Here is a 25,707-nt window from a genome sequence, read left to right on the forward strand (position 1 = left end):
CCTAGGTGGTCCATCAACCAGCTCTGCAGAAGCCAGAAAAGGGAACTCAAGGCAAACCAGGGAGCTGCTGTCACAGTGAGACCACAAAGTGCCTGTTTGAAGACAGAATCTCAAGCGCAAGCAGTGGGCACTGGCAGCACCAAAGGGTTTACAGCGTGTGCATGGCAGAGGCAGCAGCTCCAGGGGCCACACCACGCTCAGCTGAAGTAAATGGGGACTTCAGATTCCTTTTTTGATAGTAGGACAAATTTTAAGCTTTAAAAGAAAAACCCTCTCGAAATTATATGACATCCTGGAAAGGAAAGACTGCTCCTGAACCCTCAAAGTTTGGAGTAACTTTAGTATCAAATGATGCCATAGAATAATTGGGTAAGGGTCTGCCACGTTGCAGGTTCTCATCCCTCCCCTCTTCCTCAGCTCAGGCCAAATCCTTCCACACGCATGGAGGTGAAGTTTTGCATCCCTTATTCCTTAGATGCCTAACTAAATAAAGCATAGCTTACAGAAGAATTTAGGACTTGCTGCTGCTGCAGAAGGCAATAGGAACATATAAAGAATATGCACACACCACTATAGAGCAGTCTCCTGGTACAACAAATGTACTTCTTGGATTGAATAATCAGGAAATATTTCCAGGCTCTGGTTTTCTGTTTGTAATATGATGGCAATGCTGTTCCTTGCATTTTAGGGGTGTTCAACAAATACTTTATTTTGTGAAGTTTTGGTGCTTTTTTTATAACCTTCACCATGACAGTGTCAGAAGGAAATGTGTAATTCTGTCTTCATAGGCAGGTTTATTTAATATAGAGTCAGTAATAAATGGGAAGGCCTTCTGAGTGAGCTCAAGTGTTCTTAAGTGAGCTCAGAATAATGTGCAAAGAGAGGCTAAAATGAGTTCCTTCACATCCTTTCCCCATATGCTACTTCCCAGTTGCCTTCATTCTTTGCTGTGCTTCAGTGTCCTCCTCATCTTTTGATTTCCACCCCAGTCTTCACATACTTCATGTCCCCCCAGTTCTCTGCCAGGATTCCTTTTGTCTGTTCCAAGTCTACTTTTCCAAGTTATCTCCTCCTCTTGCATGTCTCACCTCCTCTGAATGCAGTCACTTCATGTAGCCTGGAAACAAGCAGTTTGAAAAAACAACTAAAAATCCATACTTTCAAGTATCTGGATTTAGAGTTGCTCTGGCCTGAAGCAGTTAGAAAATGCAAGTTCTAGGGAAGTCCCACTCCATGCCCTAGAGCATTTCCCATGCTCATGAACTCACCAGAGAACGAAGCCTGCAATCTCTAACTGGCTTCTGATGAGCACATGTGAACTGCAGCTGGCTTGGTTTTTATCCAAAGCCCTGTGAATTGGCCAAATTTTCAGAGAGACTAGAAAAAGTCCATTTCAGCAGTAAGGTTACTGTTTTGTCCAGTTCCAAGTCCCTCTTCCAATAAAAAAAAAAGCACCACAGCTTTTCAAAGATTGCCAGAGTATTGGGAGGCGGATGTAGGCTTTTGCTTGTCTTGAACCTGGCCATGATTACATTAAGGAAAAAAGGTGCTCTTAGACACATGAACTGTTTGGGCTGAAAACTTTGAAGAAAACCTAGCCTGTGAGACACACCTGGCAAGCAAAGCTCTGGCTTTTTGCTAATTGGGCAATTAATTTTTTGCTAACTAGCTTTTTGCTAATTGGGCAAAGGTAAAAAATAATAAAAATAAATATGTATAAATAATAAATAAACCCAGGATTGAGAGGACAAGATGCATTAGGCAGTCCAAAAACTTAGGTTGCACTACCAGCTATGTATGTAGCTTGCATCTTTCCTTCCCTCAGCCTTGAACTCTGAGAAAATTTAGACTCAAGGATCAATGTGGGATTGGTTGTGGTTTGGATGAGTCTTTGTTTTTAACTGGGTGACTTCTGTGAATCTGTTTTATGGCTGCACATATCTCAGATTTGCTTTCTGTGTAATAAAGTTTGGCTACTTGAGCCAAACCCAGTAACATGCCAAGACAGCTTGGCTATACAAATAAGATTACAAAGGTTTAACTGAATCGGAGGACTAAAGCAGAGAGTAGCTAAGGCATGTACAGAATATCTTAAGTGTTTTGTTTCCTCGTGTAAGCAAAGACTGTGTTTTGTTCACTCAGTATCAGTTTCTAACAGCGGCTCCTGAGTATCATCCAACACCAATGTGCTCAGAATCGGTCCTGCCACCCAGGTGAGGTCAGTGTTGCTATAACCAAACTGCCTGGCTGATATTACTAACTTCTGCCTGGAAGAATTTTGACAGTTTGATTATAAAATGCGTTAGAAAAGAAACATGAGATTTGATGCTGCAGGAAAGAATGCACGCTTTAATTTAAAAGAGAAGCGATTCTTTTCATGAAGCAGATGCAACAGCACACAGTTCCTCAGTCATACAGTATGCCAGTACTATGTGTTAGCAACAGACACGTAGCTTGCATGTTCAGGTTTATTTTTGGGGGGTTTCAGCATCCCCTGTAGCCCCTCAGACAAGCTGGCCTGCCAGGGCAGCTGAAATTTGTGTCTTCCTGCTGTGCGAGTTGGTTGTGAGAGGCAGGGCTGTAAGACCCCAGTACTCTGCCAAGCCTCCTGTCCTCTGTTCTGGATCCAAGAGTTCCTCTTACACCACCTGCCACCTAAGTCACTCTGTTGAGTTTGCACAGGAGCAGAGCCAAGGAGCAGCTTCACACAAACAGCAGAGATCTCGGTCAGGAGGCAACTATGAGCTGAGAGGCTTGTCCAGTGTTGGTTAAGATCTAATTTGTTCACAACAGCAGCAGCTCAGCCAGCATCTTGGATTAAACCCCAGAATTTGGGCCCAGCTGACACGTGTGGTGTGCATGCTGTCTTACAGGTTGCCTGACACAAGCCTCCCCTTGCTCATATCCACTCCCGAGGCACTTGGCTACCACAGTCCTGTGGGGCTCCCTCCTTTTTGTACTTTTCCTTTGGGTCATCTCTGATGTCATCATTGAGCAGACTGCAGTGATGAGCATTGGGGTACCAGCTACTCTTCCCTGTGCAAATGAACTCAAACTCACCTGTCCTCTCAGAAAGCCACAGTCAGCAGCAGGTGACACCCTGTCCCTGCAAGCTCAGCCTCCTTTGGAGGCAGGAACTTGGGGCTGGATGTCCCATCTGATCCTGCTCCCCATCTCCAGGACCTCTGCAGTGATATGGGTTATCTGATTCTTATGGAAACATTTCACACCAAATTCTTACCTGGGAGAAGCTCTTGCATTGAACTACATTGAAGAATAGGAAGAGATATTACAGTTTATAAGCCATTGGGTCGAGGTTGTAAGGGGTAGTTACTATTGAGCAGCAAGCACGTGTTGGTGCCAAGCACACTCCAGGACTGTGGCAGTGCATCTCCTGGCATCTGCCCTAGCACTCTGGCCAGCACGTGCCTCGCATGCCCACAGCAAGCACACCAACATACAGAGGAATGAATATGTGTTTGGGCATAAGAATGGTAGCTTTTTCTTTCCATTATCTAATGTTTTTCCACATTGAACTGCAAATACAGAAGGAACATACTGGTTTTCATTGCAGAGAAAAAGTCAATCCCAGCTCTTTCTGTGTGGTTTATAATGAAGCCTCAAACCTGAGCTGTCCTGCTTGCACAGCTTTTGTAATGTGGTGGCTACCCTGAGGTAGCCAATGCATATTAAGAAGGCAGTTTCTGTAGGACAGATGTTCCCTAAGGAGTCCTGTGCCGGAGCGCTGGGCAGCCTGGGCTGTAAGACGAACTCTCTCTGCCTGCCCTTTGCAGATAATCCTGCTTTGCCCAAACAAGCCCCATGTGCAGCGGCTGGCTCGGGGAGGGCAGGGCTGGGGTACGGCTTGGGATATGTCTGGCTCGGGGAAGGAAGGGCAGCGGGCGCTCGCAGGCAGCTCCAGCCCAACGCTTTGCATCTACCACCATCTCGTGGAGAACCAGCAGATCTCAGCGCCGGGCTGTTCCCACTATCGACAAGAAGGGAAAGGGGCAGAGGGCTGATCCTCACGTTTTACAGTCAGTGCTGCCCCTGTCAACCCCGGCGCAAAGGAGATGCCGCGAATTCACTGAACGGGATTGACCAAGAGTGAGGGAAAGCACCAGCAGGTTCATTCCCCGGAGATCACATGTGATGTGCAATATGTGCCTTCCAAGGAGCCCTCGGCCCTGAGGGATGCTGCAAGAGGACGTGATGCTTCTCCTCCAACACTGGCATAAATGCTCTATATTTGCAGGGAGGAAAAAAACATCCTGCCTGCTCCCTTTCACCGTGGGATGGCCAAATATATGAAACCAGTGACGGTAGCAAGACAGATTCTCAGTGAAAGGAATTATGGAAATCAGCTTAGCAGACTGAATTTCATGGGAGGGCAGAGAAGGAAGAGGCCTGCCAAAATGACGGGGAAGATTTATGATTTCCTACTGAAAATATGTGAAGTGGTTTTGAGATTTGGTTAAGCTGCTTTTAGAAACCAGTGACACAGTAAAAAGCCTTAATGCACCATGTTTTATGTACGAAACTCACTTAATGCACTGTGGGCTAATTTCTACATCTCAGATTCTCCCCAACCTGATAATGAATCAGAAGAGGCCTTGAGGGGTGTGTGATGTGGGGGTTAGCAAGCTACAGTCTGAGCCAGACAGAAAGGAGCTGAGGACTAAGGCAATGCAAATTCAGTCCTCAGAAAACAAAGTAAGTATCCAAACAAATGCTGGTTGTTTCATATGTGGTTTACCCCTATAGAGTCCAGTCAGCTGGGCTTCAGGTTCAATATATTGACTAAATTGTGGCCTACAGAAATAAACTCCTTTTTTTCCCCCTCTATCTCCTACTTTGCTGCAAAACCAGGGAGAGGAAGAGCAATCCCTGTGCTTTGATTTCCATATTCTCCAGAAAAAAACAAAGACTCTCCTCTTATTTTTTGAGGAATCCCTAGTGTGGACTGTTTTAAGCCTGTGGATCCTGTGCCAAGCCCTCTGCATTCCTTTGCTCGATTCTTGGCTGTCTCAGCTAGAAAAAGGGTGTCTGATTTAAATCTGTGTGTGGTGATCAGGAGGTCCTTAAGCTATAGCTGCACAAAGCATTTGGCATCACACTTGTCTCAGATATCTCAAGACATCCACAATATACGCATCTACAGCTGACCTGAACTCCCTCATAGGGGACAGAGGAGCCCAGACCCTTTTACTTCTCTATAATGTCACTCAAGAAATAAATGCATGTCCAGTGTTTCCTTCTTCTGAACAATTTTAGGCATTGATTCCAGGATGAGATGAAAGAGAGTTTAGCCTGATTAGTTATATTGACTGTATGTCTGCAGGCTGCAAGGAGAGCCCAGCCTGAGCAGCTCAGGTGCAGACATCCATCCTGGAGGTTGACTCCATTGATCCAGGCGGATGCTGGTCCCTTTCCCTCTCCCTCCACAGGGCACTGGAGATGTCTCAGCACACTGGAGATGTCTCAGCCCAGGGAGAAGGGCTGCAGGCAGTGTAGCCACCCCTGAGCAGAGGGGTCATCTCCTGCCATCCTCTGCCCCTCGCCTGGGACAGAGAGGTTGACGTGGGGATGCCACCCTCCCAGGAGTTGTTAAAAACTGAGCTGCCAAAATGCCTGCAATGAGTGTGTGGTTTGACTTCTGTATCTTGACATACTCTCACAGGGTATCCCACTCTCTTCCCTTTTGAGGATAGGCCTGGAGAGCGATATGCTCTCTTGTCAAGTCTGTTTTCTCTGCCTCTTTGGTTTTTATATCCAGCTTTATGGAGCTACTTGTGTTGTCCTGTGGAGACCAACAGAAGCTGAGTTATATTTAGCAATGTTGCCATACAAAAGATCAGTCTTGTTAGGCAATGTTGGATGTACTGCATCTAGTGAACTACATGGCTAAATGCCATACTTTGATCCAGAAATTTCTATTGCTCAAGGAAACAGGAAGCTCAGAACGTGCAATTATGTGCCTACTTTTAGAAGAAAAAATCTAAACTATGGTTAGATCTATTTCTACCTTACTTCAGAAACTTCTAAAATGCATTTCAGGGCAGTCAGTGTTGCACTTAGAGGATGACCAAGAAAACAACCCCCAAAGCTTAGCACCGTTATTCATACTGAGAGCTCAGCACAGTGAGACGGCTTGGGCTGCAGATCCTACACAGGGTTCAGTTGTGGCATGTCATTCCCATTGGGTTCAGAGTAAATTGCTCCTATTCTGTTCTCAACAAAGTTGCGTTAAAGTCACTGGATTGTTACAAGTTTTATTTCTCCTCTCAGGCAAGAACGCTTGCTCTTTGTTGTTAATGATCTCCTAACGTTCCTGTTGTCTAACTCTTCATGCAAAGTAATGCACAACGAAAGCAGGGTTGTATATTATATTATATTATATTATATTATAAGAGTGTTTCTCAGACTGCTATAATAAAATACCTGCACCAGGGCCAGAATGTCCGAGGTATCCTGATGTATATTCAACATCATACCATACAGAGCTGTGCATGTTTCTACCTGTGCAGCCCACAGTTAAAGAGAACCAAAAAGCAAAAAATGGAGGAATTGTTCTGGTCTCACATTAGAGGACACGGCTCTACAGGAGACCTGGGTTTATTTGCAGGCCTCCTTGGGGCCTGTCTTCTTGACGAACTGTGGAAGGACAGACAAACAAGAATCACTTCTGTAGAAACAGGCCATCATTGTAGCTTCTGTCCTTGCTAATATACTCACTGTAATTTACAAGCTCCCTCACCTCCACACCATCCCCCTTATTGTCAGTATAAACCACAGGCTTTTACTGCTCACAGAGAACATAACTCATATTGCCAACAGCTCAGTTTATATTTAGTCATTATTAAATTGGGGGAAGCAAATAAAAGACACTATTGGCTCTGGGAAGCTCTCTGCTCTGTAGGCAGTCAGATGAGATGACCTTGAGAGCTCCTCCATTGCTGGTTTCTGCAGCAATCAATGCTGCTGAGAAAATGAGCCTGAATAGGATGAATTCAGCACACACTTTTATTACATTTCACTTTTTTTTTTTTTTGGAAAAGCCTCCCACATTCTCAGCTTTAAACATTGTTTCTCTGTTGTTCAGTTGTCCTAAATGTTTCTATCCTCCCTGCTTCATGCTGTCTTCCCTCTTTTTGTTCCCTTCCTTGTGGTTCCTAGAACACTTCTCTCTTAGTCAGACACACAGTTTTTCTCTTTGTGTGCTGTTTCGTTGTATCTTTGTTACTTCTGTTACTTTATCTTGGCCCTTCCCTTTGTCTGTTACCTCTCTTCACTTTGAGGTACTATTTTCCCCATCAATTTTTCCTTGTGCTTTTTGTATCCTGGATTACAAGTTGTTACTTGGACTGGATCTTTATTTTTGCACGTAAAATCCATTGCATTTCTTTAATCTTCTCTATTACAACCTCACCATCACTTATACTACATTGACTTCATTGATTTCAGGTGTACTGGAAAGAATAAGAGGATAATCCAATTTGGAAGAGATCAGGAGCCAGATAGTACAAAGTGGTAAAATGAGGAAGAGAAAGCTTAAGTTGGATGTTCCTGTGTTGCAAAGAGAAAACTCTGCCAGGTGTCTGGATCTGCTAGACCCAGGAGCAGACCTGCTGGCATGTGCAGTGTGCAGGTTGGGCATGCCATAAACTCACTTGAGCTTTCCAGAGCCAGGTAAATGCAGCGTCAGGTCCCACATATGACTTCCCAGCATTCATATGGAAGAGCAGTGTATCTGTCCACTAGACACAGTCCTACATTAGAAATGAATTTTAGCCCACAGATGTGTGGGGAAGCACACATTATATAACCTGCATTCAATCACCTTTTTCCCCCACGTCAGTGATAGAGAGCTCTTCTTTTTGCTACTATATCTGTCTCTGGGCTACGAAACACAAAGAACATCTCTCCCTTTGTCCAAAGAATCTGCAGATACAATTTGTTAAAGACAGAGAAGTATTGGGATTAGGGGGAGTATTTCTATTCATGAAAACAGTGCACTCAGCCCAGTCCCCGGTGAGAGGCAGTGATACAGCTCAGCAGCACCTTACATTGTCGTAGCTTATGCCTTGGCTTGTACTTGGGTCAGCAGGACAGCAGCTCAATTGCCAGACTGTGTGAGAGAAAATGTAAGAGCAAAATTAAAGGATCAGATCTAATAGCAATGAGTGCCTGAGCCAGGCTGTCAGTTATTTCCATCACCTTTCTGATGACTGAGCTCTCAGGGCTGGAAATGCTGCCAGCAGCGTGACTGTAAGGGTGAGGCTTCCATGGCAAATGACAGTTTATTAGTATGCATCCATAAAAGGTTGCATCTAATCCAGCCTAATATAGTTGCAATGTTTTAATATCTCAAACATGCTTATCCTATATAATTCCCATTAGATATGTTTAAAACTCCTTATGTCATTCAAAGCCCCTTCAATATCCCCAAGACATCATGAGAAGCATGTCCCCTCACTGTTGCTGCAGAGTAAGGCTCTTCTTTTTTGGCCCCAGTCAAAGAACAATTTTCAAGTGTTCTAATGCTCTCTCCAACATAGTGATTGAAAAATCAAAATAAAACCAGAAGGAAAAGAACAACATAAACTGGTAGGCAGGCCCTGTAGATGGTAATAGCCTGAGATGGCCCAGCCCAGCCCAATGGATGCTGTCCATGCCATGTGTCTCCATCAGCTTCTGATCCCCACAAATGCAGAGCACAGCCCACCCAGTGGTGACAGGAACTAGCAGTGATCACACTCTGTATTTCACATTGCTGCTAATACAATCAGAATGGCTGTCAACACTGAAATTGCTATAAAGTTGAAAAGTGGATAAAGTGGATAAAGCTAAGGAAGTGGATACAATGTGGAAGTATATTAAACCATGTCTTTTTTAATTGCATGGTATTACAAATTTCTCAAAATAGCTGCACTAAAAGTTGTCTTGACAATATTCCCAGTAAAAATGCAGTAATTTTATCTATTTTACCTAGAGTAGGTTATAATGGGGATGTGAATATATCATCCCTCAGATAGAATTGCCAGCTCTTTTACTAAAATAAATTGCTCCTTTGCACTTTACAATGGATATATTTTTCATAGCAGGCATGTTCAAGGGCTAATTTTCCTAACGAACACAGACAGCAGTATGGCTTTCCCATGCTGCCCTGGAAATGCAGTATTGACTTATATTTTGCTGTCTAAAGCTGTCAGATTGGCATGTGCTGGCGGAACTGGAATTTTACTTTCAGCTTTTCACCTGTCCTCATGCATGTCCCCATCATTTCCCATCTTTCCATCAATTTACATGATTTCTCCTGCTGCCCAGGTGCAAAATGGTTGCTGGGGGCTGTCCTTGGCCAAGTGCATCAGGGAAAGTAATATTTTCTCCTATCTGCCTTTTCTCAAAGGAAAAATAGACCAAGGTCTGCAGAGAGGCTTCATTTAGGCACCAAATATGCTCAAGTGGTTAAAAAACAGGTTTGACAATCAGTGATGCAGTTCAAACTCTACCTCTACGACTCTCAACTCAAGTTTATTAACTCCTCTTGCCTCTCTTACAACAGAGCTCAATGCTTACATATTCACAGTAAGGTTGAGGTGGGAAGGTACCTCAGAAGATCATCCAGTCCAAGCCCAGGGTCAGCTACAAGGGTAACCTACAGCAGGTTTCCCAGGACCCTGTCCAGTCAGGTTTTTAATATCTCCAGTGCTGGTTCATGGGGTGCTAAGGTTTAGTGTACCACTTTGGTGGCAGCTCCTGTGCTCGGTGTCTGAGTTGCTCGGTGAGCCCCTGCACGCAGGCCAGCAGCTGACAGACTCCTGTTCTCCACCCTGCTTCTGTGGCAGGAGGGCACTGACATTGTAGCTGCTCCTGGGTCTGGCTGCAGAGGAAACATGGATTGATGTGGGAAAAATAAGGGCGGAGACAGGTGAGATAAGGGATCCCACTGGTGAAGCAAGAGAAGGAGGTTGAGGTATGTTAGGAATTCCAGAGTAGCAGGTAGGAGATTATGATCCTGGACTGAGAGGGGGTTGCTAATAAGAGAGGGGTATATGGGTTTTATGTTCTAGTGTAGTGGGATAATATTATATTAAAGAAAAGGTGGGGTTGGAAGGATGTCTTCTTTAGTGCTTTTGTGCAGCTCATCCAAGGCATATTTGGAGAAAAGACATTTTCTCTCCTCCCCATGGGCTTCCTCTGAAGCCTGTGCATGCCTGAATGACAAGGTCCCAGGGTTAGGACTCTTTTTGTGTTGCCTCACTTTTCCTTCCTGGGATCTGTTTTCTTCTAATTTTTTTACTTTCAGCTGTTTCAGCTGCAACAATTTTTATCATGCTCGTATCATGCAGGAAGCCTGACAGTGCATCAGCCTTTCAACCACCAGCTGTTTGATCAGGTGCACAGAGGTAGCAGGGAGAATTCAAATAACTCTCTGTCTGTACAATAGATATTGTTTCCTCTATCTCCCAACCCCAGATCTAGAAAAGAAAAATGTTGTTTCCCATCTTTGCTTCTAAAAGCCAGGGTTTTCAAACAACCTTTTGATCTGACTTTCACTGACTGTCAAGGCAACCAGTTCCTGTCTTGCATACAAAGGGCGCTTGCTCTCCCTTGCCTACTTGGGTCACTAAACTTCAGGGCCTAATTCACTACTGTTGTTTGCTTTAAGTTGGGAAACTACTGCTGCGAGGTAGGTTTATAATGCTACTGTGCCATCTTTATAAAGTTTCGTTTCTGCTTTTCAAAGCAACATGTAAATCCATAGAGAGTTGTACCTCGAGTATTAATCAGAGATTAGCTCAGTTGGTTAGAGCATGGTTCTAAAAATGCCAACATTGTGGGTTTGATCCCTGTAGAGGCCATTCACTGAAGAGCTGGGCTCGATTCTTATGGGTCCCTTCCACCTCAGAATGCTCTGTGACTGTAATTTCCTAGTCAATGAATTGCACCAACAAAACCATCTCTCCATCATTTCAATGTGACATAAAGTATGTCTCAAGAAAACCAAAGCATTGGTCATGAGAGCAAAGAATAATAAGGAAGAGTGGACAGATAAAACAGTGTGGTCTTCATGGTTTTAAAACTCCAAGAATGTGAGAAGTCTGCATTTGATTAAAGAAATCCATTCCTCTCATCTTCTCTCTCCTTTGCTCAGCTTATGGCAAGGGAGAAAATTCATCCCTGCTGTAAGCCAACTGAAGTCATTCTGGTCTCGCTGTTTTTAATGCTTACTGCTGTGCTTTTTGTATTTATATGCAGAAATAGCATAAAGAAAGGAAAGAGAGAGAATAATTCCGTAAAGTTACAATAACAAGTGAGACACCAAGCAAAGATTAAAGCAAGAAACAAAATGTTAGAGCTCAGCATGGGGTCAAACACAGAGATCTTTAACTCTCCTCTCTCCTCTCTGTCTATACATTGTCTTATTAGACTGTCATCATCTTGCCATCTCACATAGGCCTGGTGTATTTTACATTTTAAAAATGGAAAATGACAGAAGGATGAAACTTTGCTTTTAAATAAGCATATATTTCACATAGAATACACAAATTCCAACTAACCTTAATGTATTTGTGTCAAATACAGGAGTTTCTCAAGAAAACTACTCTTTGGTGTTTGGTGCAAGAAGCCATGCCAGGGAATGCTGTGAGAATCGACACTGAAGGTAGAGTGGAAGGGACTCTCACTTTCTGTTCCCATTCCTTTTGAACCAAATATGATGCTGTTCAAGTTTGTAAAGTCTTTGCACATGTATCTCTTTATACATATATATATGTATCTGTAGGCACACACATGTACATCTGCCTGGGTACAGGTAATGCCATGGAATTAATAAAGCTATAATCCTGTTGAATCTTCCAAATTTAGGGGCAAGGAAAGAGTAATTTTCAGAATTGTAGCTTCACATAGGCACATCTAAATCTTGTTTATATCTTCTCTATGCCCAAATCTCTATGCCTTAGTATCCAAGGTATTTATATTACATGGTAACATTGCTTTGGAGGAAAGCCTGAGATAAAAGAGAATTTTTCCCTCATCCTCCTGATCCTTTCTTTTTAGGGAAGAATAAAATTAAAAGGTTAACTGGCAATGCAAAATCTTACACAATCAACAATGGAAAACTGCAGCAAAGCAGTCTCACTGTGTAATGCAGACCCTGGCCAGCAGTAAGGGCACGCTGTATGCACATCTGGGGATATCTGCTGGATGCAGTGTAATAAAGAGGTATCCATGGAAACCTGGGTTTTAGACACAACCAGGTGTGATAACTCCACATACTGAGTTTGCAAAGCTTATGTAACAAGACAGGTAAATTAGCAATACTGAACTCATGGCTTGGGTACCATTGCAATGGCAAGTCAAGGTGTTTGCAGCACAGACCTGCTTTGAACAAGCACAGAGTAGCAGTCAGGGACAGGAGTAAACTGAGGAGTCCACATCTGTCACAGGCACACCAAAAATTTCTGTTTTCTCCTTTGGGTAAAATTCATGTTATCTGGTTAGAGCTGTGTTCATGAGCTCAGCTAAGGGCATCTGCCCAGCTAAATGCATCAAAGCCGAACAAGAAGATATGGTTGTATAAGCACAGCACTTGTCTTTGAACATAAGGTAGCCATCATCATCATCATGGCTAGGCTTCGCGAACGAAGACTGGGAAGGGCTCTACCCACATTTGTTACAAGTGCATTGGTGGCTAAAAAGGCCAATACGAGATAGGCATGTCCGGTTGCAAAAGGCACAGCAGAAAGACTCCTTAGGTGGTATATTCTGCAAGGCTCGATTCTTTCTGCGTTGTCTTTTCTCCTGGAGAGTGATCCTGCGTGCTTTCTCAAAAGCATTAGCAGTGTCATAGATAGTGTGTCTCCAGGCCTCCCGATTGGAGGCCAGAGTAGACCAGTTATGAAGATCAATATGGCCAAGGCTGAGATGTTGTTTCAGGGAGTCCTTGTATCTTTTCTTCGGGGCTCCTCTCTTGCGGCAGCCAGTGGCAAGTTCACCATAAAGCAAGATCTTATGAGGCGGTGGTCCTTCATCCTTGAGATGTGCCCTGCCCAGCGTAGCTGTGTTCTCAGCAACATGGCCTCAATACTTGTGATTGCTGCTTGTTCTAGAACAGATGTATTGGTCACATAATCTGACCAGTGGATGTTTAGGATTGTACAGAGACAGTGTTGATGGAAGCGTTCTAAGAGTCGCAGGTGGTGGCGGTAGATGACCCATGATTCAGATCCATAGAAGAGAGTGGACAGCACTACGACTCTGTAAACACTGATCTTCGTACTTTTCTTCAAGTGTTTATTTCACCAAACTCTTTTATGAAGATTTCCGAAGGCACTATATGCCTTTGCTAACCTGTTGTCTATCTCTCTGTCAATCTTACCATCTGAGGAGATGAGGCTACCTAGGTAATTAAACTGATGGACTGATTTGAGCACTGATTCGCCAATGGTGATGTGGGGATGATGGGGGACTTCCTGAGGTGCTGATTGATAGAGAACTTCTGTCTTTTTTAAGCTGACTTCTAGCCCAAAGAGCTCAGCAGTGTCTGCAAAGCAGGATGTTAAATGCTGCAGAGCTGCTTCTGTGAGGGCGATAAGGGCAGCGTCATCAGCATAGAGGAGCTCCCGGACAAGATGGTCTTAGTATGGGCCTTCAGTCGCCTTAGGTTGAAAAGGCTTCCATCAGTACGATATCGAATGTAGATACCGTCCCGGTCCTCGAGGTCTGCCATGGCCCTTTGGAGCATCATGCTGAAAAAGATTGTGAATAGGGTTGGTGAGAGAACGCAGCCTTGTTTCACACCATTAGTTATTAGAAAGGGCTCAGAAAGTGCATTGCCATATCTGACTTGGCCGTGCTTATCCTCACGGAGTGAGATGATCATTTTAAGGAACTTGGGGGGACAACCTAAGCGTTCCAAAATCTGCCATAGACCTTTTCTGCTCACAGTATTGAAAGCCTTGGTGAGGTCAACAAAGGTTACATAGAGACCTTTGTTCTGTTCCCTACACTTCTCTTGCAGTTGTCTGAGAACAAATACCATGTCTGTGGTGCTCCTGTTGGCTCTGAAACCACATTGGCTTTCAGGTAGAATTCCTTCTGCTATGTAAGGTAGCCATCTAGTTGTCTAACACACTTGCTTAGGAGTATTCTGCCCTGCTGAGACGTTTTAAAGAAGACACCGGTGGGTGGCAGCTATGATTTCATCCACATGTACCTCAAGAAGCATCCAATTCTAGAGCAAGGAAATCCTCATAAAAGTGTAGTTTACATAGAGCACTGTAATATTAGTGACATCAAAAAACATGGCTGACAGCTCCCTTCTTCTTTATCAGGCACATTTTTGAATCTCTAGAGAGGCTCGGTAATTTAACATGAATAGTCCTATCATTTTAATTTTATTTTATATTTACTAATATTGCTATTTCACAGAATCACAGAGTTTTTGAGGTTCAAAGGGACCTCTGGAAGTCGTATGGTCCAACCTGCTTGCTCCAGCAGGGTGACCTGGAGCCGGCTGCTGAGACACATATCCAGTTGGCTTTTAAATATCTCCAAGAATGAAGACTAACCTCTCTTGGCAATCTGTGCCAGTGCTCTGTCACCTTCACAGCAAGAAAAGTGTTTCCTTATGTTCTGATGGCACCCCTTGTGCTTCATATTTACTGATATTTTAATGCTAATAACCTCCACAGAAGATTTAAAAAGACAAATTTTATAGATAGGGATCATGTGGTACAAAAAGAAAAAAGATAATTGCTGGTCTTGAGCTACCCAGCACCGCAAGTCAATATCATGAGAGGTCTCCTAAGTCCCAGCCTTTCTCTCACGTTGCTTCCTTTTTCTTCAGAACTTGTGGTGCCTTTCCTTTAATTTACCCATTTCATCCACCTTCATCAGGGAGCAGGAGCAGGCTATGGTCACTGCTGTGAGGTAATAATGACAGCAGTCAGACTGGCCACGGACTCTCCTCTGCGGTGAACAGCAGCAGGTGCAGAGGGGCACAACCAAGGCCATGCATGTCCTAAACTTTCTCCTGACATGGTCTCTTGGCCTCCAGCAAACAGCCATTTAGGAACTTCCTGAGGTGATAGTTTCATCCAAATCCCTGTGTACCAATGGATACATTTGCCATTAACTCATCTAACCACTTCTTGAATCTACTTGTGCTTTTGGCCTTCTCAAAATCTTTCACAATATTATTATATACTCATGAACAAATCTTGTTTGTTTTTAAACTTGCTGCCTGATCACTGTTGAGTGCTCTCTACTTGTATTCCTAGAAACAGTGAGTAATCATTCCCTTTTTAGCATCTCTTCAATAATCATCACTTCCTAGGTCAGTAGTACACCCAGACCCCGCATATCTCTTCAAGCTGCAGAACCTAGCGTATTTAGTCTTTCCTCACAGTCTCTTTTCTGCATCTTTTTTGGTTCTCCTACACCTATTCTGTAGTGTGGTGAGTGGAACTAAGCAGAGCATTCAGTAATCCAGGAACAATGTAAATTAGGAGGGTGATGTAATGGTGTTCAGTTTTGTTCTCAGCTCCCCGTTAACATCTGACATTGCATGAAAGTCCGAGTGCATGCTCAGCTGAGAGTCACAGACTTGTTCATGTTGGAAGGGACCCCAGGAGGTCTCTAGCACAAACTTCCTCTCAAAGCAGGGTCAGCCATGGGGTCAGACCAGTTGCTCGGGTGGTTCTTGAAAATCTCAAGGATGGAGAGCGTACAACCTCTCTGGCCTATCTGTTCCACAGCTGGGCTGTTGTTGTGGGGGCAAGATTTCTCCTCATACTGAGTGTGAACCACTTTCATTTTGACTTGAGACATTGTCTTTCATCCTGTCACCATGCACCACTGTGAAGAGCCTGGCTCCATCCCTTGACACCCTCCCTGTAGGCACTGGAACTTTTTGTTAGGTCCCCCTGGAGCAATCTCTTCTGCAGACTGAACGAGTGCGGCTCCCTCAGTGTCTCCTCACATGTACTGACCACCTTGGAAGCCTCCACAGAAGTTCCTTCAGTTGCAAGGGGGGGACTGGGGGCAAAACCTTCCACTTTGGCTTCCCGTACAGTCATCGGAGAGAGAGAGCAAGAGCCTTATCACAGGATCACCCTTTCTATCCACTCTAATACAAATTTTTAAGACAGATGGGATAAATCACTGAGGGCTATCTTTCTCCACTAGGGAAGGAGCTTAAGCAAATAGTTCAGTATTAAGCATCTAACTTGCATAGAGCTCAGGTCATGGAGATGAGCCATACACTTTTTATTTTAATTCCCTATCTGTAAAATGAGGATGCTAGTGCTTCCTTGTTTCTCCCATCTATTTGAACTGTATGTAACTACTAAGTTAGACTGAAAGGTGTTTTTCCTGAAGTCTGAATAATGACAACTGACATCTTTTTGAGCCTTATTGGCTTCATGCTGCAACTATTAACAATGAGGGGATGGAGGACGAAGCTTCTAGAGCAAATAAATTTTGAGCATTTGCAGACAAACCAAAAAGCTGACATAGAAGGGGCATGAAGGGAAAAATAAGGCAGTGAATTTCCACAATTTATCATTCTATCAAACTTCTGAACTGCTGCCAACTTCAAATCTAAACTGGCATATTTCTTATTTTGCTGTTTTAAGAGGAGATAATTATAGTTCCACATATAGTTCCATTGTTCCACAGCTTAACAGTGTAAAATGCTGAGCAGTATTTCTGTCTATTCTTCTTAGCTTTGAGGAACTCTAACTACTTTTGATTCTTGTGTCCCAGATAACCACCATTTAGCAGTTAAAAGTTCATTAAAAATGAGGCCAAACATATATGAAAATGCCAACAAAAACATGCCTGAAAAGACAGATGAATAAAATGGCAGTACCCTTAGAAACAGGTCTTTTTAAACATAACTAAAGAACATTTTATAAATTTAATTACATTTGATGTAATTAAACTTCTTCAAAGTTTGTCCTAAGGATATGGAATTTTATAATGGAAATGATACTCTGAAGTAGCACCCAATGAGGGCACTTTCTGCAAATATCCATGTGTATTCCTTTCATGACCTAGAGTTCAAATTTATCTAGTGTTTTCCACACTATGGAAATAAGTTTAAACTATAATGTACAATAAAAATTAAGATGGTAAAAGCATGTTTGAGTTGCACTCCTGCACTTTTCCACAATTAGGAAGGCAATAGTTCCCTTGAGTTTTCCTTCTTTAGCTGTGAAGGAAAATGTCTGGTTAGTATTTCCAAAACATTTCTGTGATATTCTACAACATCAATAGCTCAACAAAAGGAGGTTCCTCCTGCTGTTCTTTTAATCTAAAATCCAACTCTAAAATACATAATTAGAAAATATTCTTTTAGAGGCACCTCCATTTTTCTTTTTTTTTTTAATTTGAATTTTTCCACATTGAAATGCTGCCCAGATAACCCCTTCTCTCAGTCTGAACTTTGCTATTGAGAAGGTCCTTGGTATTTCATCTTCTTTGTGGAAAGGTAGGGAACAACCAGTGCTTTTCTTGCTAGCAGATAAACAGGGTGGATGAACAGGGCACCACAAGCTTAGATTAGGACAGAGATTCATCACTGACAGAGAGGAAAAAGGTAAATAATTTCTTACTAGAAAATATCTAAAACAGTGAAGCACATTTGGAAGCACAAGTATTTGTAACCAGAATTCCAGGCGACTCAAATCTGTTTTCCTACATTTAAAACTAACTCTATACCACTAAACAATTACTAGCAAATTTTGCGTTTTGCAACACTGGTTGAAGAAGAGTAAGGAGCTGCCAGAGCCATCGCTGGCAAAGAGGCAGTAAGGCAGGATGTTAACCTGAATGAGGCAATAAAAGCATGCCTCTGTGTTAGCCGGCACACTTCACAGGCCAGGTGTTTGTGGAAATACACATCTGCTAGAGCCTGAAATAATTGTTCAGAGCACAAAGTAGGGCAGTTCTAGTAGAGATATCAGCTCAGTAGCAACTGCTGTTGCTAGGGCAGTGGCTGGCAGGAAGAAGATACAGATAACCAGCAATATGACCATCTGTTATGACAGGAACAATTTTTTATTTGCCAGAGGCAGCAAATATCCCCATGAAAACTGTTGTTCACCCATTCCTAACAATTTACAGCATTGTTTGCAATGTATTCCAATGAGAACCTGGTGGTCATACAGAGATACAAAATGAGCCTCTTTGTTGGTTCATATTATGCTATGGGCTGGTAAATATGAGAAAAATGTAAAGGTCTTGTTAAAGAATAAAACAATGTTTCTGCACTAGCTTCTTAACTGCTGCACAACTTGAAGAATAATGATCCAACTCCAAACTGCTGTGCTCACATGAACCAAAAGAGAAAAATAAAAAACTCAGTGAATGTGAAATGTCAAAGAGAAAAGAAATAAATTCATAAAAGTACATAAGATATAAAAAATGAGGCCAGACGTGATTAGCTTGATAACTTCAACAAAGAGCCTTTCCAGATTGGTTTTGAGCCAATCTAGTGCTTTTCTCTTATTAAATAACTTCAGTGATTTGTAGTCCTGTTTGTATGTGATTTCCTCCTACTTTAATCTTCACAGGATCAGTGAAATGTTAGCTCAGGGATACTTTCTCTCTGAAGTACAAGAGGTTTAATCAACCTGTTCTGTATAAATGTCTAAAAATACATCAATTGATTTACAAAAGGCAATACAGTATCTACCTTGCCCACTCCTTCCAATCATGAGACAGCAAAAACTAGAGATGTGAGATGCTTGAACAATTGTTATGAAATGCAGTTCTGCTGGAGCAGGTCCAGAGAAGAGCAACTTGAGCACAAGTCCTATGAGGAGAGGCTGAGGGAGCTGGGGTTGTTCAGCCTGGAGAAGAGGAGGCTCAGGGGAGACCTCATCACTCTCTACAACTCCCTGAAAGGAGGTTGTAGCCAGGTGGGGGTTGGTCTCTTCTCCCAGGCAACTATCAGCAAGACAAGAGGGCATGGTCTTAAGCTGTGTCAGGGAAGGTTTAGGATAGATGTTAGGAAGAAATTCTTTACAGAGAGGGTAATCAGACATTGGAATGAGATGCCCAGGGAAGTGGTGGATTCTCCATCCCTGGAGGTTTTTAAGATGAGACTGGATGTGGCACCTAGTGCTATGGTCTAGTAAACACGGTGGTAGTGGATCAAGGGTTGGACTTGATGATCTCAGAGGTTTCTTCCAACCCAGCTGATTCTATGATTCTATGATTCTATACTTTGAATCCCTGTGTTTTGCCATCACAACAGGTCTTTACATTTTGAAAGCTGATAAGGTAAGCAGTAAAGTCCCATGAGGTTTCCTTCCTCACATTTCTGGTGGACAGTGAGAATGTAATGTGTAATGTGAGATTGAAATAAAATGGGTGGTTCCAAATTTGGTAAAGTAAGCCAGTCCTGTTCCTTTTTTAGGGCCTGAAATATTTATAAAATATGATAAGTAGCTTTCCTTGATATTTCTGTATGACACCTTCCATCCAAAAGAATCATGGAGACAGGTGAACACTTTCACATACTGCTGAGAGCCTGAAGCTCCCCAGGTGGAGTTCTGGGGCTGTGATCTAAGTCAGGTATAAGGACCAACATACATGGAGATGCATGCAGCAGAAACAGGCTGTTCTTAACTAAATCAGTGCTAGCCACATACCAAAGATCTACTCCTGATTTAAAACAAAGCCTGTGACATCTTAAACAACTGCACTTTGTCAGGATGATCTCCAGGCCAGCGTTTCCAGTGCCACTCAGAAAACTGATGCACTTCATGTACCATTTAAAGAAAATTTTTTGGGCTCCAGTGTCCCACACTGTGCAGTCCAGACACTCTCCCACCTCTATCTGGTTGGGCAAACAGCACCAGGAATGTATCTGATTTGAAACAACCATTCAAAATGTGTATCTTTGTCCTCCTTGTGCCCTGGTCTCCCTGACACCTGACCACCACCATGACCAACAAATTCGATCATTCACAGGTGAATCAGATTGAGCAAAGGACTGACCTCTATCTGACAGTTTTAAAAGCTCTCGTTCAAGGAAAAATACGTCAACATGGATTTGAGCTGAAAGGAGATCTTTTCTCTTCCCACGCTGTGTACTCCAAAGGAGGAAAAATCTGCAGACCATGAATACAGCTGAAACAGGCACATCTGTATCTCTGCCTGAACACTACACTGAGTCCCTATTTTTACCCACTGTTATAGCTAAGATGGCTGAATTACAAGGTCACGTATTTTGCTGAAGGCGATATCGTGAGTCATTTGATTAAAACTCTGCCCTTCCTGGCTCTCAGTCCTTTTCTCTACTCATTAGTACACACAATGTAATAATATGTCAGAATATCCCCAGAAGGGAGTCTTGCTTAAACCACTTCCTCTGTAGTTCACTACCACAGACCTCAATTCCTGGCTTAGGCAGCTTTCCAGATGAACTGTAGATGCAAAATAACATTTTCAGTTAAATTTCAAGTGGGATAATGTGCAGCTACAGAACTTCAACATTGTTCTAAATTTAAACAAAATTGCAAAAGGAATTTTAGAGAGTATTCAAGAGAGTAAACAGAATAGAGGCTAAGCAAATACATAGTGGACACTATTCACCCTTCTAATTATCCATCTTGACAAGGGTTCTTTGATGCATTTGGTAACTTTTGACCTTCCCCCTTCCTTTCCTTCCCCCCCCCCCCAATTTTTAGCAAAAACCCTTTACCCAACCCTCTAATCTAGGATAATTGAAAACTGAAAAGTTGATAAAATTAACCAGCTGTGCTAACTGATGAGAAATCACTGATAATATTAGATATTTTATTAAAGTTGAATTAACACTCTTCTATTTTATAACACAGTTTAAGGAAGGGTTCGTTTTATAAACTCATAGGGTGTTGGAATGAAAGATGTGATAGTTCCCATGTAACCTCATAAATTCTCTTGCTAGTCAGTTTTGAGTCTACAAGCTCTAATAAAATTCTCATGAGAACACAGTATTCATCCATAAAAACTCCTAAACCCCCCATGGGAATTGGCTGGTTTAGAAGGGTTCAGAGGTTCAAGCCTGTGGTTTATTTATTAAAATTTTCTCAGTAAATATATCATAGTATAATAGATAACAAGCACACTGTTCTGTGCTAATAACATCCATCTTCCGTAATATACATGCACAGTAATCTTCAAAAATAGGAGGGAAGAACCTTAAGTTACATTTGAATGTGAGTGCACTGAACCTTTTCTCAAAAAGAGGTGGAAATCACAAACAAGAGCGAGAATTTGCTTCCTTATTTTTCCCCTCGCAAAACCACTGCCATCAAGTGCAGTTAAGATGTTGCTCTGTGCAAAGCTATAAAAAGGGAATTCAGATCACCTGAGCTTTTAATAGACTGGGCTGAGGTTAGACACTTCTAGACCCAGAAGATGATGGTGACTTAGAGACAACAGTAGTAGAGCATCAAAAGTTGTAGAAGTACATTCCTTCTCTGTAGTATTAGAAGCGTGAATCTGACCAGGAGCACCATATCCATGCTGGAAATACAAGTATTTTGTATAGTCTGAGGTTGGAGGCTCTGAATCAATTTTACCTCCTCCATCTATAAAGCCTCCAAACCAACCCTAAAAAAGTGCAAATTCCTTCCTTCCCTTGGAGACAGCCAACAGCAGCAGGAATGTGATATGCAGCAGTAGCTTCTGTGAGACAATACGGTACGCAAGAATAGCTCAGATACTCACTCCAGTGATGAGTTTGATAGCTAGTTCATGTTAGACTAATTATTCTAACACAGGATCCACACAGTCATTTCCACCTCAAAAGGCTTCTGAGGGAAGAAAAGTATCACTAAAATCCAGATAGATTTTTTTTTTCTGTTGGAAAGCAAAACCAGTTGCTCTATATCCTCTGGTGGTGGAGAACACTTTGACTCTAAGACAAAGTCAGTCTTTCACATATATTTTCTGACAGCTCATTTCAGGCCTTTAGAGGAAGGCTCTGAGGTGGCAGGAACAGGGAGGTGACAAAGTCACCTTCCTTCCAGCACTACAACCACCTGCCAGCTTCCAGCTCTGAAGATGAACAGGCAGATGGTCACATCTCTCCTGGTCCAAATCTCACTGCTTTACGCAGGTGTGCAGAGCACTGCAGCACCAGCCCACTGCGGGACCCAGGGCTGCCAACACCACCATGCCTCTAATGTGCCTAGGATGAGCATGCCGTAGACAGTCTCTACATTCCCTACTCAGCAGCTCCCATATCCTCCACTCTTCTCCTGGCCCTTCTGCATAAAGATCAAATGGGAGAGGAAGATGCTCCATGGAAAGAGTGGAACGCCCTTGCATATTCCCTGCCTTACCTCCCTGGGACACAAATAAATAGCTTTCATAGTCAGCTGCTCTGTGCTCCATACTGCATCCCATACTCAACTCCCCATTGCCTAACACTGATGGAGTGTTTGCCTATAAAGAGCACAAGGCTGCACAGCAAACAAGCCATTAGTCTCCTTTCTCTGTGGTCTGCATGCATGCAGATCCTGCCCAGAAAAACAGACTGTGTTCTGATTTCTGCCAACCATCTGCTGAAACGTAAATGTATTTTACTTTTTATTCTTAAACAATTCCAAGCAACTTCACAGGCTTCCTTCACTTACCATAACGGCACCTTGAATATGTTCAGAAAATTTGCTTAGCTTTGATAATAAATTTCTGGCTTTGTATTTCAAAGCAGTGTACTTCAAATCCTGCCGGGACTGCATTTTTATTTAAAATTCCCTGTATCTTTCCTCTCTCTCCATGTGAGCTCGGCACCTGTACAGTATTTGCGTGCCTGCATGAGAAAGATAATTAACAAAAATATTCAAACAACCTTTCTTTTTCCTGGAAGAAAGCAAACTTACTCTGTGTGTGTGCATATGATGGAGCTAGTTTCCTTCACACTGACACACCCAATAAATGTTTAAATAAAATTCAACTATTCAACATGTAAAGTAAGCATTACAAATCTTCCTAATTTCTTGATAAAATCAAGAGTTTGATCCTACAAGTAGTGTACATTATTATATACTATTAACCAGCTATAGCTGTGCACATACAGGAAGTATGCAGGCACGGTACTTTTACACATCTACACATCTTTTCTCTTGAATAGAGCTGGCATTTGCCAAATCATTTACACCATATGGACAAAAGAGAGCAATGGAATATAGCAATCATTGATTTTCACAACGAAGAAACTAGATCTGAATTCCACTTTAGCCCACTCAAATCCTAAGGCTCTAGGGAAAGCTGCTTGCTAGCTCTAACAATAACAGTGACCTGTAATTTACACAGCACATCTTTTGAAAGATTCTCAAACTTACAAAGATTTACAGGGGTCACTTCAGCCAACAGTGAACTGCAGAGAGGGGGGAAAGTAAGTTCGTGACATAAAGAGATAGGCCACAGAAGTGAAAGACAACAGACCAAGAATAATGTATTCCTTTGAAAAATGTAGAGGATAATAGGTAGACACACCATAAATTATAACACTAGATTATCCTTCAGCTTGTGAAAACTATCAGGAGATCTTAAATACCTACAGATGGTCAGCGCCTCCATTTTCAATTACTTCTGACAGATGGCCCTTTCCCATGGCTCAGTGCTGATACGCCAAGAACAGTGATTAGAGATTGACTCAGAGGCAAGAGTGGTGCCATACTTTGCAGTATGTATTTATAGTCAGATCCAGAGTTTTCTTTACCTCTGTATCTGCAATTCAAAAATGCTGCCTGAAGACATATTGAAACAACAGCAGTCCCATGGTTCTATCCCTCGTCTTGATTTACCACCATAAATCATACTGTATTGAGAGACAAGGCTATTCATCAGTTACTTGAAGGCCCCAGAATATATCAGTATCCTTTCTAGCAGCTAACAGCTCTGTGTATACTTAATGCATTTCATTATCACTGCAACTCTCTTTCAATCCCAAAAGTTGAGGATTCTGTTATAGATCAAATAATCAGTTAAACTATTGGCCAGTAATCACAAAACTCGAGCCAACTGCTGACAAACCAAATCCATAACTGGCATTTATACTAAATTAATCACATAACACATGGCATTTGTTTGCACTTTACCACATTGTACTCAATCTGGTTATTTCCTGACTCCAGTTCCAGTTTCAATCATGGCTTTTCATTTTATGTAAAACATCCAAAAAATAAAATTATCCAAATGTCTTTATCACCTCGGGAAATGTAAACTGTGGGAGTGTGAAATGTAAATTCTTCACCATCTAGTAAAGCACCAGGCCCAGATGGTCTCTCTGCAGAGTTTTTCCAATGATCCAATTTCCTCTTTCTGTCTCATTTATGATGCCTTTATTGAGAATCATAATAGGTATTCAAAAGACATTTAGTAAAGCAACTGTTAATTTCATTTTTGGATTTTGGAGCCTGAAGGATGTCAGGAAATAGGTTTGCTTGCCCACTTATCATTACCTTCAACTGTGTGGGATGCATCCAGAACATCACAACTCACTCTGGTTTCAGTAGTGTCAGCCATACGGCTGCAAGCAGCTGCTTCGCCAAGCCCCTTGCTCTCCCTGCTCCAGTGGCCCAGGTGCATCCCAAGGAGGGCTCTCCCTCACTATGGACCTGACAGGCATGTACAGCACCCCTCTTGACAGATGGCATAGATAATGTCACCTGTGAAGATAAAGATGTGTCTGTGTATGAAACACACCAAACTGCCTTGTCAGCATTGGCTCAAACTGATCATGTTAGAGAAGATGATTATCAACCAGATTAAACAGTTACTGGGGAATTACAAAAAGACTTGATACAAAGCAGGAGCCAGACTGAAAAGAAGTATAAAAGATGCGTGAAAACTCATAACAGAAGGGATAGACCTTGGAGGGGAAACAACTGCCTCAAGGGTCGGTGGTTCAGCCCATGACTTGTAGAGAGCTGCTGGGGTCTGCAAAAAGGTAGAGGATCCATATCTCCTGCAGGAGTCATGTGTAAACAGGGAAGTCTGCAATCTTTGGGGAGGGGGTGTTTTTGTAACCCATACTGCCCATGAGTGAGGGGTGCACCCAGCTCTGTGCATATGTGTGCCTGAGTGTTTCTGTGTGTGCATATGTGTACACTAACAAGGCTTTGGGATTAGTTATAGGAGAGCGTTTAGAAATTTCTAGCATGGTTTGCCTGTTTGTATTACTGATCTTGTATGCACAGTTCACTGATTGTTGGTTAATTACACACTCCCAATAAAGCAATAAACTGCTTTTATCCATATTTATTTTAAACTATGTGAACTCAGCAGTTTTTCCCTGCAACGTCTAGCAAGTTGCTTAAGCAACAAGAGATATCTGTAGCACAAAGATTTCATGTTTTCTTCCAGAGCACTGACACAAAATAAATTCATGTTTAGTGAATCATATCTAACTACAGGTGAGATCCCCTAAGTGCAAGCAATATTTGTCTCAAAATAATTATTTTTAACTAAGACATTACACATACGGTTATTTCAGACCTATTTCCCAGGAGTTCATATGCAGATGTTACATGGTTAGCATTTGTAATTAATCATGCTCTTATACTTCAGTTTGGAGATCAGCACTCACTGTTGGCCCCATATTTTCCCTTTGAGTTATCTGTGAAAAAGCAAACTGGGCTGGATTTGGATCTCAATTACCACAATCTCACAGAGAATAACCTTAGCTAAGCCCCA

At 42.4% G+C, this 25,707-nt stretch overlaps 1 long non-coding RNA gene across 1 annotated transcript in view; it reads right to left on the reverse strand.

Moving 5' to 3' along the window:
• Nucleotides 1-832: 832 nt before the first annotated feature.
• Nucleotides 833-25,707, reverse strand: part of LOC113970910 — a 32,594-nt gene continuing 7,719 nt past the window's right edge. The window contains exon 3 of the long non-coding RNA XR_003535378.1: nt 833-1,117. This is a non-coding gene — a long non-coding RNA (uncharacterized LOC113970910). The remainder of the gene's footprint in view (nt 1,118-25,707) is intronic.

This window comes from Neopelma chrysocephalum, unplaced genomic scaffold, assembly GCF_003984885.1.
Source record: "Neopelma chrysocephalum unplaced genomic scaffold, ASM398488v2 Primary Assembly neopelma1_80b, whole genome shotgun sequence".
Lineage (NCBI taxonomy): Eukaryota > Metazoa > Chordata > Aves > Passeriformes > Pipridae > Neopelma > Neopelma chrysocephalum.